The sequence below is a fragment of the Phascolarctos cinereus genome, unplaced genomic scaffold, assembly GCF_003287225.1.
Source record: "Phascolarctos cinereus isolate Bilbo 61053 unplaced genomic scaffold, phaCin_HiC Scaffold_4;HRSCAF=312, whole genome shotgun sequence".
Taxonomy (NCBI): Eukaryota; Metazoa; Chordata; class Mammalia; order Diprotodontia; family Phascolarctidae; genus Phascolarctos; species Phascolarctos cinereus.
The window spans coordinates 640567266-640586193 of NW_027555847.1; positions in this window are offsets into that span (position 1 = coordinate 640567266).

Below are 18928 nucleotides of genomic sequence, written 5' to 3' on the forward strand. Positions count from 1 at the left end.
AATATCTGTCATATATCCCTTTCTCTGTACACTCAGCTTTCTATTGGGTTCTTCGCTTCCAGTCTATCCTCAGTTCAAACTGTATTCCACTCAGCTGTCAAAGTGTTTTCTTCTTTCTTTTTAAAATGAAGTCCGACTCTTTTAACCCTTCCTGACATTCAATGAACTCCAATGGTTCCCTATTACCTCTAAGATCAAATTAAAAGAAAATGTCCATTTGACCTTTAAAGACCTTCACATCCTGGGGTCTGTGAACTTTTTAAAATTTATAATTTGATAGCTATATTTAAAGATAATCTATTTATTTTGTAATCTCAGGGTTTCTTTTTAATGTTTTAAGTTACATAAGGTATTTAAAGGTCTTCCTAACATTCCAATCTTCTTTTACTTTACTTCCTTGTATGAAATCTACACACAATCCAGGTATGGTAGCCAGTTTACTTTTCTTCAAACATGAAATGCCATCTCCAGACTCCATGTACTGCCTTCTTCTTAGTGTTTTTCTTCTGATATTACTTTTCCTTTATACTGTGTAGACATATTATGTGTGAATATATATATATATGTATATATGCATATATATACACACACATATATGCATATATACATACATACATAGTTATTCATGTGTTTTCTTCTCCTTTACATGTAAGCTCCTCAAACTGAGGGACTCTTTTTTCTGTCTCTCTTTAAATCCATAGTGTACAGTACAGTACCAGGCTTACAATAGGCTCTTAATAAATGCATATCAATAGACTGCTTAGGAAGAAGAAACTCACCATTTGCTCTACACGGAGCAGAAATCTGACATTCTCCACATCTCCAGTGGGTGATGGCTTGATTTAAATCTGAGATTTTCCTGGCCTTGATGGCAATATTAGGAATGTTCTTAACAAGGAAAAAAGCCTACTGATTACAAAATTTAGCTTTAAGTAACTCTATGTAAGCTTTACAAAATTGCAAGGTTCTAGAACACCAGTCAAATACTCTGTGACAGAATTACAAATGACTCTCAGAGCTTCCCCTTCCTCCCAAGGACTTGCCTTCACATTGTACAGCCCTGGAACCAAGGGCCTGACACAATAATTTCTCTCTTCCTCCCTCCCTTCCTCTCTGTCTTATCTCTCTATTTGTCTGTTTCTTCTTCTTCTTCTTCTTCTTCTTCTTCTTCTTCTTCTTCTTCTTCTTCTTCTTCTTCTTTTTCTTCTTCTTCTTCTTCTCTTCTTTTTCTTCTTCTCTTCTTCTTCTTCTTCTTCTCTCTCTCTCTCTCTCTCTCTCTCTCTCTCTCTCTCTCTCTCTCTCTCTCTCTCCCCCTCTTCTCTCTCTTTTTCCCTCTCCCTTTCCCCTTCCTTTCTCTCTTTTGTTCTTTCTGCCATCCCAGAGTTTTACTCTTGAATAACGCTCTGTTGGGGCAGCTAAGTAGCATAGTGGATAAAAGCACCAGCCCTGAAGTCAGGAGGACCTGAGTTCAAATCCAGCCTCAGACCAAACACTTGACACTTATTAGCTGTGTGACCTGGGCACGTCACTTAACCCCAGTTGCCCCCCCCCAAAAAAAAACCACTAGAAATTATACGCGCAGAAACTCCCCTGTTAAGCTTGGTGAAGGCTTCTTCTACAAATCACCATTATACCTCCTGGGAAGGGAAGGAATATTCTCTTCTAAATCTACCTTTCTGTGTTCTGTTTTGGAGCCCAAGGAGAGAGTCTGAGTGTAATGGAGAGGGGGTTGGGGAACGGAGAGAAGAATCCTGAACCCATTCACAATTTGCTTTTTGCATATCAAGAGAGGAGGGTGTCTCTTCTATATCCTATGATTTAGTCAGATAATCACCCACATTGAGCCCAAAACTCTAAAATCCACTGAGTGAGGTACCTGAAGTGTGTGAGGTCATGCTTGACCAAGTCTCACTTGCAAAGGAAGGCACAGATATTAATGAAAAAGATGATGTAGTGCTGTGATTTGTAACAATGGGAAATACCTAAACCACTGAGATGATAGCTCCATCAAGGCATCTATAAGCCTATAATGCATATATTTCATCCTATTGAACACTTGCTAGCAAAATAGCTGAAACACATGTCTGGCTTGGGTCTGTTAAGAAAATGAAGTGGAAACTGGCGACTATAACAAGAATGACCATGGTGTGACCAGCTCATCCAGAGGTGAAGAAATAAACCTGGAAGTTCACACCAGAGACAAACTTCACATTATTTTTCCCATATCTTGGTTAGAAAGAAGAGGAAATTTAAGTGGAGTTGACTCTGCAGATAATGTGTTAATATTCACATATCAAACCAACTAAATTTGAGTGCTATTTGCCATGTTGTGTGGGGGATAATGTTGAAGTGAGAGGTTAGTTAAGGTTCCAGAGAATTGGGCTCTGGGCCTACTATAGTAGTTTGGCAGTCTTTTATGTTTTCCTGTTTCTGCTCTGCCACCCTCTCAGACAAATAAACTAGAGATTAAGTTCCATGTCTATGTCCATAGTTGTGGATAGCTGTGTAAACATCTGTAGTTGGGTTTAATCAAAATTATCACATGATCCAAAAATCTAGTGTTGTAGCTCAACACTTATATTTTACACTTGAAGAAACTGAGGCAAAGAGGAGTTAAGTGCTTTGTCAAGGGTCAGATAACTAGTAAATATATGAGTCCAGATTAGAATTTATATCTTCCTTACTCCAGACCCTCAATCCAATGACTGGGCCATGGTGCTTTACTCTTTTGGGACATGTCATTCCTGAGCCAAAATATGGAGTGTACAACAAAGAGGAGACTGGGAATATTATGACATTTGTAACTACTTAGACTTGGTGGCCAAGCTCAAGCCTCAGTCACAAAGACCAGAGTGTACAACATGAATCCAGGGGAGTAGAAATCTAGGGAGAAATAGAGAAAGGGGTCCATTTCAAAAGAACATTGTTAAAGTCACAAAATAAGCAGAGAGGATAGCAGGTTCCAAATGAAATTTAGCAATTTGGCTCCAATTCCATTTATCTTCTAGTTTAATTTAACAAATATCATTCAGAACCTAGTGTATAAAGAATATTATTAGAATGACACAAAGGGCCTGTTCCTCAAAAGGCTCTCTGATTAGTAAAAGAATATGAGGCATAAGTCATTGAACTAAGAGATGACTGCATAGAAGCGTATCAACAGAATGATATATCAGACACTGGGGAGGAAAATGATTCCAGACAGGATATGATGGCTTCATCGATGAGGTTACATTTCAGTTAGATTTAAAGGATTGGTAAGAATGAAGAAGGGAGAGAAAAGCAGGAACCCACATTCCTGGCATTGCAGAAAGCATGAGCAAAGTCCAGAAGGCAGGAAATCTCAGCATGTATACATACAATGAAAGTAAAATAATTGAGAACTGGTAGAGTATAAGATGTATGACAGGAAGTAATATAAGATAAAACTAGAAATATAGATTGATGCCAAATTGTAGATCTTGAATACCCAGGTAATTAAGTTGACTCTTTTCTGTATTAGAAGCTAGTTGGATTGAGTGATCCCTGAGAAATATGTTTATATTATCACTCTTTCTCATTTTAAAGTTGAGGAAACTGAGTTCCAGAGTTAACTTGTTGAGGACTACACAATAAGGTAAGTCACCCATTAACCTCTTGGCACTGGGCACCAGATGCTTTAATCTCCCTCCTGCCCCCACTTCCACTTACTGCTTCTAAATCCTAAGCAGTTGTCCTATGTAGAGAATCCAATATCCCTTATTAATTGCTTTAGCAAACTCTGCCAGCATGTTTGTGCATTTGAATAGTTATTAACAATTGTCCTTGCCTGGATTTTCAGGCTAAGTCTGTAATTAGTATCTCGAACACAGAAAGGTGTGCAAACAGAGTGGTTTTTCAGAAGTGTTCTTGGCTTCTCTAGAGCTGCTAACAATCCCTTTTTATGCAAAATTGTGCACGGTGACTTTAAGTCCCTGTTCCTTATTCTATCCTAAGCACTGGTTAAAAGCAGTGTCCACTTTGCCAGAGCTGCCACATTCTAACAGACTGTTACTTTTATTGCTTAATATTCACTTATCTCTTCTTGAATTTCAGTAAGGTCTCCATAGAAGAACAGGTTTGGTTCAGAACTAATAATAACAATAATGAGTGAGAAATCAGCATAGTGGTATTAAGGGAATTGTATTTGGAGTCAAATTCCATTTTTTCATATGAACATATGGGTACATATTTCCATTTGAACATATTTTGTTCCCTTGGGCAAGTCAAGTGACCTTTCTAGGCTTCAATTTCCCTATTTATAAATTAACAGGTTTGGACTAGAGCAAAATGTCAAACATAGATGACATGCAGTCAACAATATCCCCAGTGTGGCCTGAAGCAGATTAAAAAATTTAATTGGGTGATATTTAATAAAATAAGTAAAAATATAATAAAACATCTAGAGATATTTCTATATTTTAATGGCCCCTGTTTCTATTTGAATTTGATACCACAGGATGAAAGGATTGGCTCTTCCTTTTTTTTTTTTGTATCATGAACCTTTTTCACAGCTTTATGAAGCCTATGGATGCCTTCTCAAAATATTTTAAATAATTGAAGGAAATCTTCATTTTCAGTTAGAGTTAGTGAAAATAAAGACCTAATTTTGTTTTCTCATCTAAGTTCATAGACCCCATGAAATCTACTGAGGAAGTCCTTAGACAGATCTGTAGACTTGTGGCAAAGAACTCCAGGGCTGGATGACTTCCTAAAGGCTCTTTCTGATCTTAATTTGTATCTCTAAGTCAGTTAACCTCAGGTTTTCAGTCTTTTCACCCTATTTTAGTAGAAAGAGTATTGGACTTACTTTTGGAAGATGGGTTTGAATTTTAACTTTGCTGATTTATAGCTAATGTCTAAAGATTCCATTAGAACTTAATGATGTGGTCAGGTCTGCAATTAAGGAAAATCATTTTAACAGTTGTGTGGACAATGAAATGGATAGATAAGAGTCATGGAGAACAATTAGATCACTATAACAATGGTGTGGGGGATAAGCAATGAGGTGACATTGCAAAGAGAAAGTTTTAGTATATTCCTCACTCTTAGAGTACAAGAATCTGCATATCTCATAAACAGACTTTAATCAAAGTAGACATCTTCTAAGAACCTTAAAATACATTGATTCTACCTACTTTGGAGTCAGAGAATTAAGCTCTTAGAAAGTTATTGATGTACATCCTTCCAGATCACCAAGTCCAATCCATTTCTGAGTCAGGAATTTCCCTCCCCCTCCCCCTTCATTGCAAGAGGTCATCAAGACTCTGATTCTCCCTTAACAAATTCTATTTGTATATTGTTCTGCATGAGTGTCAGCTGTAGCGAAACCTAGGAGAATCGGGAGTTCTCCCACTTACACTGCTTTTCTTCAGCTGAGGAGGGAAGACCATGACTGTCTAGTCACTCTCCATAAGAGTGGGAAAAAGAAAAGTAAATAATGCCCCAGAGATCTTGACAAAATAACAGTATCCCATTTTGCTGTTGAGAGTAAGAAATGGAGAAGTGTTTCTTCTAAGCAGAAAGTGTGATTTCATTCTATTTGGATAAAAATGAGGAGTCCTTTCTTTAAAATTTGTCCATGTAAGTCTGGTTTTAAGACTCAGAATAATAATGAAAGAAAATCAAAGCCTTCTCTCTCCTCCATGGCTCCAGTTTCATTCCAACATGATTAGATGAATAGGTTATAGTAATAAAAGTGAACATGTAGATGATAATTTGAACAGACAAGTTTTCTACGTTGTATTTTTTTGTACTGATGATTTTTCTTGCAAAGGGTGCCGGGGTGCACATTGCTTTGTTTGCATGGGGCTTTTCTTTTACAAGGGTCATATTCCATCATGGAGATTATGTTCTAATAGAACCAAATGACATTATGAAATTATATTTCATTACTTAGAATTTGAGATAAAATTATAATATAGAACATCAGAGCTGAAGAAAAGCTTGAATGTCAACTAGTCTATCCTGTACATGAAGCATGAATAACCACTTCAACATATCTGAACCTCTAGACTCAGAGTTTGATACTTGCCTATTCTAATTCCTTCAATTTCTTTTTCTTCTCTTGTTGCTATAGCTAAGAATTTCTAGTACAATACTGAATTATAATGATGACAATGGATACCTTTGCTTCATCCCTGATCTTATTTTGAAGACTTCTCGGTCATCCCCATTACAGACAGTGCTTGCTGATGGATTTAGATGGGTGCTGCTTATCATTAAAAAGAAAAGTTCCATTTATTCCTATGCTTTTCAAGCATTTTTAATAGAATTGGTTACTATATTTTGTCAAAAGCTTTTTCTGCATCTATACAGATAATCATATGGGTTTTTGTTGTTGTTGTTGTTGATATGGTCAATTACGCTGATAGTTTCCCTAATATTCAACTAGTCCTGCATTCCTGGTATATATCTCACCTCTGATAGTGTAGGGATCTTTGTGATACATTGCTGTAATTTCCTTATTAGTATTTTTTTTAATTACATAAATATTCATTAGAGAAACTAGTCTATACTTTTCATTCTGTTTTTGCTCTTTTTGGGTTAAGCATCAGGACTGTATTTGGGTCATAAAAGGAATTTGGCAGGACTCCTTTGTCTATTTTCCCAAATAGTTTATAAAATATTGGAATTAACTGCTCTTTAAGTGTTGGTAGAATTCACTTGTGAATTTATCTATTCCTGGTCCTATTCATCCTATTCATCTATTTTTCTTAGGAAGCTTATTTATGCCTTTTTCAATTTCTTTTTCTAAGTCAGGGTCATTTAAGCATTCTATTTCTTCTTCTGTTAAGTCTGGGTAATTAATATTATTTTGCAAATATTTATCCATCTTACTTAGATTGCTAGCTTTATTGGCATGTAATTTATCAAAATGGGTTCTAATAATGTCTTCAATTTCATCTTCATCAGCGGTATGGTCTCCCTTTCCATTTTTTGATACTGGTAATTTAGTTTTCTCCTTTTTAAAATCCAGTTAACCAATGATTTATCTATTTTATTGGTTTGTTCATAAAATCAGCTCCTACTTGTATTTATTAATTTAATGTTTTTCTTGATTTCAATTTTACTAATCTCTTCTTTGATTTTCAGGATTTCCAATTTGATATTTCCAATTGGATTTTTATATTTTTCTAGGTTTTTTTTTGGTTGCGTGTCCAATTCATTGATCTGCTTTCTCCCTTTTATTGATGTAAGCATTTAGAGACATACATTTCCCCCTAAGTACTGATTTGCATCCCATAAATTTGTTTTCTCGCTGTTGTCACTGTCTTTAATTAAGTTATTGTTTCTACAAATTGTTCTTTGACCCACTCATTCTTTAGGATTAGGTTATTTAGTTTCTAATTTATTTTTAATCTATGTTTCCCTGACCTTTTACTGAATGCAATTTATTGCATGATGATCTGAAAAGTATGCATTTAATATTACTCCTTTTCTGCATTTGGCAACGAAGTTTTTATGCTCTAACATATGGTCAGTTTTTGTGTAGGTGCTATGTGCCATGCCACTCCTTCCAACTGCCCTCGCTATCACCATTCAGTTTTCTACAGAGGTCTATCATATCTAACTTTTGTAAAATTTTCTTCATCTCCTTAATTTCTTTTCTGCATATTTTTAAATTAAATTTATCTATTTCTGAGAGGACGAAGTTGAGGTCCCCCCATTTGTATTGTTTTACTATCTATTTCCTCCTGTAGTTCATTGAACATTTCCTTTAAGAATGTGGATGCTATATCAATTGGTATATATATTTTTAATATCGATATGACTTCATTGTCTATAACTTTTAGTGAAATTTAATTTCCCTGTATCTCTTATAATTAAATCTATTTTTGTTTTTGCTTTCTCTGAAATCATGATTATTATCCTTATTTGTTTGTTTGTTTTTACTTCAGCTGAAGTCTAAAAGATTCTGCTCCAGCCTCTTACTGTTACTCCATGTATGTCTTTCTGCTTCACATGTGATTCTTGTAAACAAAATATTGTCAGAGTCTGTTCTTTAATTGACACCTGCTATTCACTTTCATTTTGTGGGTAAGTTCATCCTATTCACATTCACAATTATGATTTCTAACTGTATATTTCCTTCCATTCCAATTTTCTAATATTTATCCTTCTTTAGCTCTCTCCTTTCACCCTATCCTTCATCAAAAGTGTTTTGCTTCTCTCCACTGTCTCCCCCCAAACAGACCTCCTTTCAATCAGCTTTCCTTTCTGTTATCCTCTTCCTCTCCTATTTCCATGTAGGGCAAGGTAGATTTCTATAATCCACTTAGTGTATATGTGATTCCCAGTTTGAGTCAATTCAAATGAGTGTAAGGTGCAAGTGTTGTCCACCATCCCTCCCATCTTCTCCTACACTATAAACTTTCTTCTTTTCATACCACTTTTATGTAATATAATTTATCTTATTCTATCCTCCCTTACCCCCTCTCCCAGTGCATCCCTCTTTCTCATCCCTTAATTTTATTTTTTAAATCATCCTATCATAGTCAGCTTATAACCATGCCCTCTATTTATGTGTATTCCTTCTAACTGCCCTAACAATGAGAAAGTTCTTAGAAGTTACAAGTATTAACTTCCTATGTAAGAATGTAATCAGTTTAACCCTTTTGAATTCCTTATGTTTTCAACTTCATGTTTACTTTTTTATGTTTCTCTTGAGTCTGTATTTGAAAGTCAAATTTTCTATTCAACTCAGGTCTTTTCATCAGGAATTCTTGAAAGTCCTCTAGTTCCTTAAGTAACCATTTTCTCCACTGAAGGATTATGATCAGTTTTGCAAGGTACCTTATTCTTGGTTGTAATCCTACCTTCTTTGCCTTCTGCAACATCACATTGCAAGCCCTCTGATTCTTTAACACAGAAGCTGCTAAATAATTTGTTATTCTGGCAGTGGGTCTGTGACATTTGAACTGTTTCTGGATGCTTGTAATATTTTCTTATTGACCTGGGAGAGCTAGAATTTGGCTATACTTCTCCTTGAAGTTTTCATTTTAGGATTTTTTTTCAGGAGATATTCAGTGGATTCTTTTCAATGTCTATTTTACCCTTTGATTTTAGATCAGAACAGTTTTCCTTGATAATTTCTTAAAATAACATGTCTTGTTTTTGTTGTTCAGTTGTTTCAATTGTTTCGGGATCCAATTTGGTCTTTTTTTTGAGGGGGCAAAGATACTAGAGTGGTTTGTCATTTCATTCTCCAGCTGGTTTTATAGATGAGGAACTGGAGCAAACAAGATTAAACAACTTGTCCAGGATCACACAACTCCTAAGTGTCTGAGGCCACATTTGAACTCAGAAGATGAGTGTTCCTGACTTAGACCTGGCACTCTATCAATTGTGCCTCCTAGCTGCCAATATAATATCCAGGCTCTTTTATTATGAGGTAGTCTAATAATCTTTAAATCATCTCTCCTTGATATGTTTTCCACATAAGTTGTTTTTGCAATGACTTATTACACAATTTCTTCTATTTTTTTTCTTTTGATTTTGTTTTATTGTCTCTTGATGTCTCACATGGTCATTATCTTGCACTTATCCAATCCTAATTTTTAAGGAATCATTTTCTTCAGTCAGCTTTTGTACCTCCTTTTCTATTTCACCAATTCTACTTTTTAAGGAAGTTTTTTGCCTGTGAATTTCTGTACCTCTTTCTCCAATTGGCCAATTCTGCTTTTCAAGGAGTTCTCTTCAGTAAATTTTTGTGCTTTTATTTATTTTTTTTACCAAGCTGTTGACTCACTTTTCATAATTTTCTTGCATCACTCATTTCTTTTCCAAAATTTTTATCTACTTCTCTAATTCAATTTTTAAATCCTTTTTGAGCTCTCCCAGAAATTTTTTGGGGCCCTGTGACCAATACATGTATTTGTTTAAGGCTTTGAATGCAGCTGCTTTGATTTCCAAGGCTTCTCAATTTGTGTCTTGATCTTCCCTGTCACCATAGTAACTTTCTATGGTCAAGTTGTTTTTTTTTTTAAATCAGTTTTTACAATCTATTTCTTGACCTTTAACTTTATGTTAAAGTTGAGCTCTAACTCCTGAGGTGGAAGGGGCATTGTCCTAATCTTCAGGTTTTTCATGGAGCTATTTTCAGAGCTAGTTTTAGAAATCTCTATGTCTTCAGCTTTTCCAAGGCGATGTGATCTAAAGCGAAGTATGGTAACTACACTGCTGACCTGTACTCTAGTCTGTGAGTGAACATAAGCACCCATTTCTGCTCTGCAATTGTGACCATATTCTCTGTTCCCCTGGGGCCACAAGCAGTGGTGAGGTAGTGCTTCTCCTCACTCAGACTGTGATGTTAAAATGTTTATGAGCAATGCAACAAAATCATTCATTCGGTTCCAGGAAAGAGTCCCCTACAATCTCTTTCTGACCAGTTCTTGGAGTCCCTTAGAGTCTATGAGCTGAGAGCTCTGTAATTTGCTCGCAGATGCACAAGGCCTACTACTGACTTGCCTTACATAGGGTGCGCTGCAGTGCACTCTATTCTCACCTCAGTGAGACAGACATTTCCTATCATTCTTCTTTTTCTTAGGCTGGAAAACTGTTTCACTCTGACCTTCTATTGGTTGTGGTGCTCTATAATTCTTTTTCAGGTGTTATTTTGAAGTTGTTTGGAGGTGAATTTGGGAGAGTTCAGTGAGTCCCTGCCTTTACTCTGCCATCTTGGCCCCACCCCACAGAGCATAATTTTAAAGGAATTCTTAGAGAACATACAATCCAATAAATTCATTTTGAAAATTTTACACTGAAACTTGTAATATAATATTTATTAGAAAAAAATTTGAAGTTCTATGAAAGGATTCTAATTAACTCAAGGACAAGATGAAGGAGGCATGGATTAATGATAGCTTCTCTCAAACCAAAGATCTGGAGGATTTAATGAATAAAAGTTCAATGTGGATCAATAACACAACATTTGATTCAATCCAAAAAAACATTGAGTACTCATTTTGTGTAAGATATTTTTCTCATCCATGGAATGCAAAAAAAAAAATGCAAAATCAAAGAATTTGGGAGTTGGTGGAGACCTCATCACTATCTATTGCAAACTATACATGAAAAGAATTTGCATATGACATATCTCTAAAAAACTGATCATCCAGCCTTCACTTGGAAGTGTCCAAGGATAAGAAATCCACTACCATCTCTACAGGCAGACCATTCTACTTTTTGGTATCTCTAATTGCTAGGAAGAATTTTTGTAGGAAATCTCATTATTAGGAAGTCTAAATTTTCTTTTTTTCTCCAAATTATACTCATTGCTGCTGCTTGGGGACAAATTAAAATGAGTCTAATTTCTCTTCTGTATGAACTCCCTTCAAATAATCCAAGACAGCCATCATGTCCCCCTGAGTCTTCTCTATTCTAAGCTAAACAATATCAAGCCCTTTCTATTATTACTCATATTACAAAGTCTCAGTGCTTTTAACCATCCTTGTTACCCTCTTCCAAATATTTCCTAGCTGTCAACATCTGTCTTTAACTATAATTTCCAGAACTGAGCACAGGACTCTGGATGAATTTTGACAAGGACAAGCTAGAATAGAATTATGACTCTCCAAATCCTCAAAGCTAAGACTGTCTTAATGACTCCTAAGATCACAATGACTTCCTTGGATGCCACAACATATTATTGACTCTTATTCTGTTTGCAATCCACTAAAATCTTGTGTGTGTGTGTGTGTATGTGTGTGTGTGAGATATACATTATATGCATTACATATATATTATTTTATATTATATATTATACATATATATTTCATATGCACATATAATATATACACACATATATGAACAGGTACATATACATATGCATATATTACATATGCATACATATAAAACCCAAGTGCAAGACTTTACATTAATCCCTACTAAATTTCATTTTATTAAATTCATTCCAATGCTCTCTTTTATAAAGATTCTTTTTTGTCTGGATCTAGACGTGCCAAACATTCAGAACCTATCTTAATGAATACTGTTTAATCCGTGTCTCTCTGTGTCTCACCAAACCAGTACCAGATACTTTATTTGAAGTTTGGTACAATCCATAGAATCTATATTCATGTCATTCCTCTCATCTACTAGTTCAATAATCCTCTTTAAAAAGTGAAACAAAGTTAGCCTGGCATGATCTCTTCATGACAAAGATTTCTTTTCTAGATGTTTACCAAGTATCTCAAAATGTCTCTCCAAGTGGAAAAAGTTGAATCTCAAAATGCAATAATCCCTGCCTTAAAGGAATTTCAACTCTATCTGGCAACCATTAAAATTAAAACAATCTTAGGATGCATATTGTCTGGCAGAAATATAGTCTATAGCATTTTATTTCTATGTGAATTCAAAAGACTTTTATACTCTTCTATATGTATATGTGTTATTCCCTCTTGAACCCATTCCCAATGAAAGTAGGTTTCTAGATTAACAGCCTTCCTCCCCCATCCAATTCCTGTGCCAGTTCTTCCTCTCACACCTCATTTGTATAAGATAATTACTCTTTTTAGCTGTTCCTAAACAGTTTTACTCTTTAAAGTCATATTATACTCAGGTCTACTGCAATCTCTTTTTACAAACTACCGAATTACTATTAACAATCTTAAACATACATTTTACATTTTCCATACGTAGATGGTAAACAGACTGTCCTTATTGAGTCCCTTGTAACTAGTCTTTCATATGTATCTTATATTTCTCTTGGCTATTGTATGTCAAATGTTCTATTAATTTCAGGGTTGTTTTGTTTTGTTTTGAACAAAGTCCTGAAAGCATGACAGTTCATTAAATGTCCATTTTTTTTTCATTCAGGATTATGTTTAGTTTTGCTTGGCATGATATTTTTGTCTTGAACGCCAGTCCTTTTGCTCTCTGAGATATAGTGTTATACGACCTGAGGTCTTTTGGTGTCACCACTGGCAGGTCTTGTATGATTCTATTTGTGGCACTACCATATTTAAATTGTTTTTTCTTCTTGTTGCTCATAATATTTTATTCTTGAGCTGGTGGTTTTGGAATTTGACTATAATATTCCTGTAGGTTCTCCTCAAAGGATCTCTTTCAGGTGCTGATAGCTACATTTTTTTTCTCCTTCTCCTTCTCCTCCTTGTTCTAACACTTCAGGACAATCTCTTCAATTATTTCTTGTTTTATTGTATCAAGATTTTTTTTTGATCATAGCTTTCAGGTAGTCCACAATTATTCTTATGTTTTCTCTTCTTGATCTGTTCTCTACATCAGTTGTTTTTTTTTTCTTATGAGATGCTTCACATTCTCTTCTATTTTTTTTTAAATTCTGTATATTTTGTTTTATTATTTCTTGATCTCTTATAAGTTTTCTGGCTTCCCCTTGCCCAATTCTGATTTTCCAGGAGTCATTTTCTTCCTTAAGATTCTGGATCTCCTTTTCTATTGGTTGACAACTTTCTTTTCACAATCTTTCTGATTTTCTTGGGTTGTTCTTATTTTTTTTTAAATTTTTCCTCAATCTCTCTCATTTGATTTTAAGTCTTTGTTAACGTCTCCTATGAATTATTTTTGGGCAGGTGACCATTTGGCATTACTCTTTGGGGTAGAAGAGGGTTTCTTTGCTTCAGTATCCTCCTCTGAAGATGAACCCCAGTCTTCTCTATTTCCATAGAGCTCTCTGTGATTGTGTTCTTTCTCCTTTGCCTCTGCATTTTTTTAGTTTTTTGTGACCTCTAGTCCTGGAATATAGGGCGTGCCTCTGTCCTAAAACCTATAAACCCAGAGTTCCAGTTTCCTGTAAGTGCCCATAGTCAATGGTGCCCTGCCCCACTGCTTCTGCACTCACTGGATATGTGCTGGTTCCTTCTCACCCCCAGCTAGTCTCTGCAGCACAGCTGGGTCCAGCACTCCTTGTCAGCAGAGATTCCCTGAATCTTCTGGCTCAGATGCCCAGCTCCCCTCACTGTCTTGGGGGTAAAAATTCCTGCAGCTGGGGTTGAGGCAGCCTTCCAAACCAGCTAACCCCAGGGCTTGCCACTTGTTGTTTAAGTGGACCTAGGACCTGGCCTGGAGGTGTTTACTCTTCACAGGGATCAAACTCCATCCTGGGATTTTTCTTCAGAACTCAGATTATCGCAGGAGGAATCCTGGTCTACCCCTACTCATTTATTTTTAGCACTCTACATTCATGTTGGGCACTAATTCATCTCTTTTGTGGGGGAAAGTCTTGAGAGCTTGGAATTTTTTTACCTATTCCACCATCCTTCCAAAATCCTCTGTTGATCTGTCCATTGTTACTATATAGAGCTGCATCTCTCTCCTCCCTTTTCTGGCCAAACTCCTTAAGAATGTAGTTTACAATAGCTGTCTCTATGTTCTTCCACTCTCCTAATTCTTACTAGTCTAGCTTCTGACCTCATCAGTCAACTGAAATTGCTGTCTCAAATATTACCACTGATCACTTAGTTGCCAAATGTAAAGGTCTTTTCTCAATCCTCATCCTCTTTCACTTCTGCAGTCTTTGACAATAACCTCTTTTCCTTGATACTCTCTTCTGTCTAGGTTTTTTTTCTTTTGACACTGCTTTCTCCTTGTTCTCACATTTTGTTACTATTATTTCTCAGTTTCCTTTGCTAGATCTTCATGCAAGTCACTATCAATAACTATGGGTGTCCCCCAAAGCTCTATCCCAGGTTTTCATCTCTTCTATCTCTGTACTATTTCACTTAGTGATGTCATCAGCTCCTATGCATTGAATTACCATTTCTAGGTAGATGACTCTCAGACCTAGAATTCTCCAGCCATAACCTTTCTCCTGACTTGTACTCGTTAATTTCCAACTTCCTATTGGGCAAATCAAACTAGAAGTACCACAGACATCTTCATCTCAATAATACCAAAACTGAACTCATTGCCACTATCCTCCTCCATAACTTTCATATTATTGTAGAGGGCACCACCATCCTTCTAGTCACCCAGGCAATCTAGGTGTCATCCTTGACTTCTCACATTCCATATTTAATAATTTGCCAAAACCTTCCAATATTGCCTTTTCTAAAATCTTTTGTTTATACACCCCTTCTTTCTATTGACACTGTCATAACCCTAGTGCAGGTCTCATATGTGAATACGATATCTTACCAGTTAGTCTCCCTGCCTCAAATCTACCCTTATTTTAGTATACTCTCTGCTCAGTTTTCAAAGTGACCTTTTTAAACCACAGGACTGACCATGTCAGCCCCTTTCCCACTACATTTAATAAATTTCAGTGGCTCCCTATTGCCCCCAGAATCCAATATAAAATTCTCTTTCTTTCAAAACCCTTCCTAACATCCCCCCACTTCTGCTTTTACAAACTTCTTATACTTTACCCTCTTCCCTGAACTTTATGATTCAGTAACACCAACCTCAGTGTTTCTTGCATATGACAGTCCTTCTCCTGATATCACTCATTTTCTCTGTTAGTTTTCTTTGTCTGAAATTATCTTTCTTTTTATATCCATATCCTGCATTCCCTGGCTTCTTTCAAGTCTTAGATAAAACCCAGCCTTCTGCAAGAAGCCTTTCTAGATTCTCCATAATTCTAGTTCCTTACCACTGAGATTTTTTCCCAATTTATCCAGCATATAATTTGTTTGTACATAATACTTTTTTTTTTGCATATTCTTTCTCTAGACTGTTTGCTGCTTGAAAGCAAGTACTGTCTTTTACATTTCTTTGTATTCCTAGAACTTAACCCAGTGCCTGGCACATAGTAGGACTTAATAAATGCTCATTGATTTGACTTGAGGCTTTAATGGAGTTCTAGCCCCACAGAGACCTGGGACAGAGAACATCTTTTTTTAAAATTAGTGTGCTTTCTTTGCAAATCACACCATCTGACTCCACCTTGACTTCTTAGTCACCGACTTTGTCATTATTTTCATTCCTTTTCTACCCCTTTGTTATTGCAAATATGACAAGCTGCCAAATTGGACTCTGCCTCATTTCGAAGCAATGGGAATGAGAGATATTTCTAAAAGGCTAAAAGAAAGTATCCTCCTTCCCTCAGACAATAACTTTGAAAGTTTTTGAGCCTCCATGGTCTCTTGCCTTTACCTCTTCCTCTTCAAGTCTTATTATTGTTATTACTTGTTTTCCTCCAATCTCTACTTCCATCCGTCTCCCCCTGTTGAAGTCCCTACTCTCTTTGAATGTCAGTTCCAGTCCTGCACATCCCCTCATTGCACTAAATCTTTGATATTTCATAAAGTACTATTTTCTTATCTCTGAATAGCTGTTGCAGTGTTTGTTATTTCTTTTGGGGGAGCAGGGAGGATTGTGCCTTCTTCTCCTCCTACTATGACCTTTTTATTTTTCTCAGACTTTTATTGCTAAGTGTACAAACAGCCATCTGGCCCAAAGCAATTTTTTTTTCAAATGACTTCCCCTTCTTTCCACCTGGGCTCAAGCTAGCTCTTCAAGGCCCCAAATGTCACCCAATATTTTTTTTCCTTTTTACCCTAAAATTAAATTATTATACTCCAGGGTTTGAGGAGGCCTTGAGGTTCCAGATTAGCACCTTCATGTTATAAGCTGATAATTTAAAAGTGCACTTCAAATAAAAAGGCAGTCTGGTATTGTGGTGAGTACCTAACATTGTATAGCAAGTGGTATAATAGAAAGAATACTGACCTCTCTCTTCAGTTGCCTATAAGGATCCTGGAAACTACAGCTATGTTGGGACAAAATAGTCACCTTACTGATCAACTAGCAACAGTATAAGCATGGTACCCATGGACAGCTCATGAAATGTACACCTCAGAACACACCTGCATCTTTCTGAATCACCCCATTCTTTCTGAATCAAAATGTTAATGTCACAGAGGATAAAATGCATTCCTTATTTTAAAATGGCAACCATATTTGTACTTTCATTTACAAAAGGGCTTGTAATGGCAGAATTCTCCCCTGAGACATTAGCGTTCGTAGAGCTAACCTAGCTTCTCTTAACATCTCTGGTATCTGTGCTATTACTTCTTTCTGTGGTACCCTACCCTTGGAGGAAAAAAGAGTGAAGAATTCAAGGAGACGGTCATTCATATTTGCTTGTACCTTTTGATTAAATGTTTTTGTAGCACTTTTTTTATAAATTCTGAACTCAATACCATAGACACAGACACAGGCAGGCAGAAGACACACACACACACACACACACACACACACACACACAGGTCTATGATGCAGTACAGAGTAATAATTCTGCTTCTAACACAATTTTCCTATGTATTCTTAGGGAAAATCACTTTCTCTGTTTAGGCCTTTGCTTCCTGACCATAATGAAAATAATAATAACAAAAGGATTTATATAGCACTTTAAGGTCTGTAAAGTACTTTGCAAATATTATCTAATTTAACCCTCACAACAACCTTGGGAGGTAAGTGCTGTTAATATCCCCATTTTGTAGATGAGGAAACTAAGGCAGATAGAGCTTAAGCAATTTGCCCAGGGCTACAGAGCTAGCAATTGCCTGCAGCTGGATTTGATTTCAAATTTTTCTGACTCCAAGTTCAATGTTCTATCCACTGTACCACCAAACTGCCCTAATGCTAACCACATTTAAACAGAATTTGAAGTTTGACCTCTGCTAATTTCCTACTTTTATGTTTCATTATAGAATCCATGGATTTCATTTATCATATAAGGAACTAAATCATGTCCAAAGTCAAAGGATAGCATATGACTGGCCAAGTTCTCAAACTTAGGTTTCAGGAATCCAAATGCAGGTTTCCTTTCAGCATTACCTCTCATAACAGAAATGTATTGATGGCAATGATTGACATAGATTATAAGGTCCTAGATATAGTGATGAAAGGAGTCTTAGAGACCATGAAGTCCAAATCTCTCATTTTACAGATAGAGAAACAGAATTTAAGTATTTATCCAAGGCACAAAACTAATTAGTTTTTGAGGTAGGGTTTGAACTACTTTCTTCCTGACTCCAAGTCCCCTGTCCTCTCTTATACCATGATATTGGCACCTAGGTGGTGCATTGGATAGAGTACAAGCCCAGGAGTGAAGAGAATCTGAGTTCCAATCCATCCTCAGTCTAGCTGTGTAACCCTGGGCAAGTCATTGAACCCTGTTTGCCTAAGTTTCCTCCTCTGTAAAATGAGCTAGAGAATGAAATGGCAAACCACTTCAATATATTTGCCAAGAAAATCCCAGATGAGGTCATGCAGAGTCAGATGCGACTAATCAACAAAACACCAGCATGTACATATATGTGGGCATGTATACACATGTGTGAGAGCATGTATGTATGTGTGTATAGGTAAACACACATATACACATATATAAATATATACACATCCACATATATACACATGTATGCATATATATACATATGTACATAATTTTTAGCAATAATTGCATTATAAATAATAGATTTTGTATACATTTTGTGTATGTATATATAGAGAGAGATGATATAGATGTACATATTTGGGCTATCACTATCAACTCTGTGTGTGTGTATATATATATATATATATATATATAGTAGAAGTAGTAGTAATAGAAGTAAAAGTAGTAGTATTAGTAGAAGAAGACTTAGTAGACAGTAAGAAGACTTAGTAGATAAAACGCTGAGCTTAGGATGATCTGGATTTAAATTCTGTTTCTAACACTACTTGTATTACCCTGGATAGGTCACCTAGTATCTATATACCTCATAAAATTTCCTAGGTCTCATTTGTAATTTATAGATAAGTTATGATTTTTGTTGGTATAAGAGGTTTCCTACACTGACAAAGTCACATATTCTTTGTCTATATCCATGTTTGTTGCTGTAGGCACTCACTGCACTGAGTAGATGAATTGAGGAAGGTAGCCACTATGGCTTTCCCTTCTGTGACCTGCTGTATGGTCATTGAGAGTTATTATTGCAGAAAA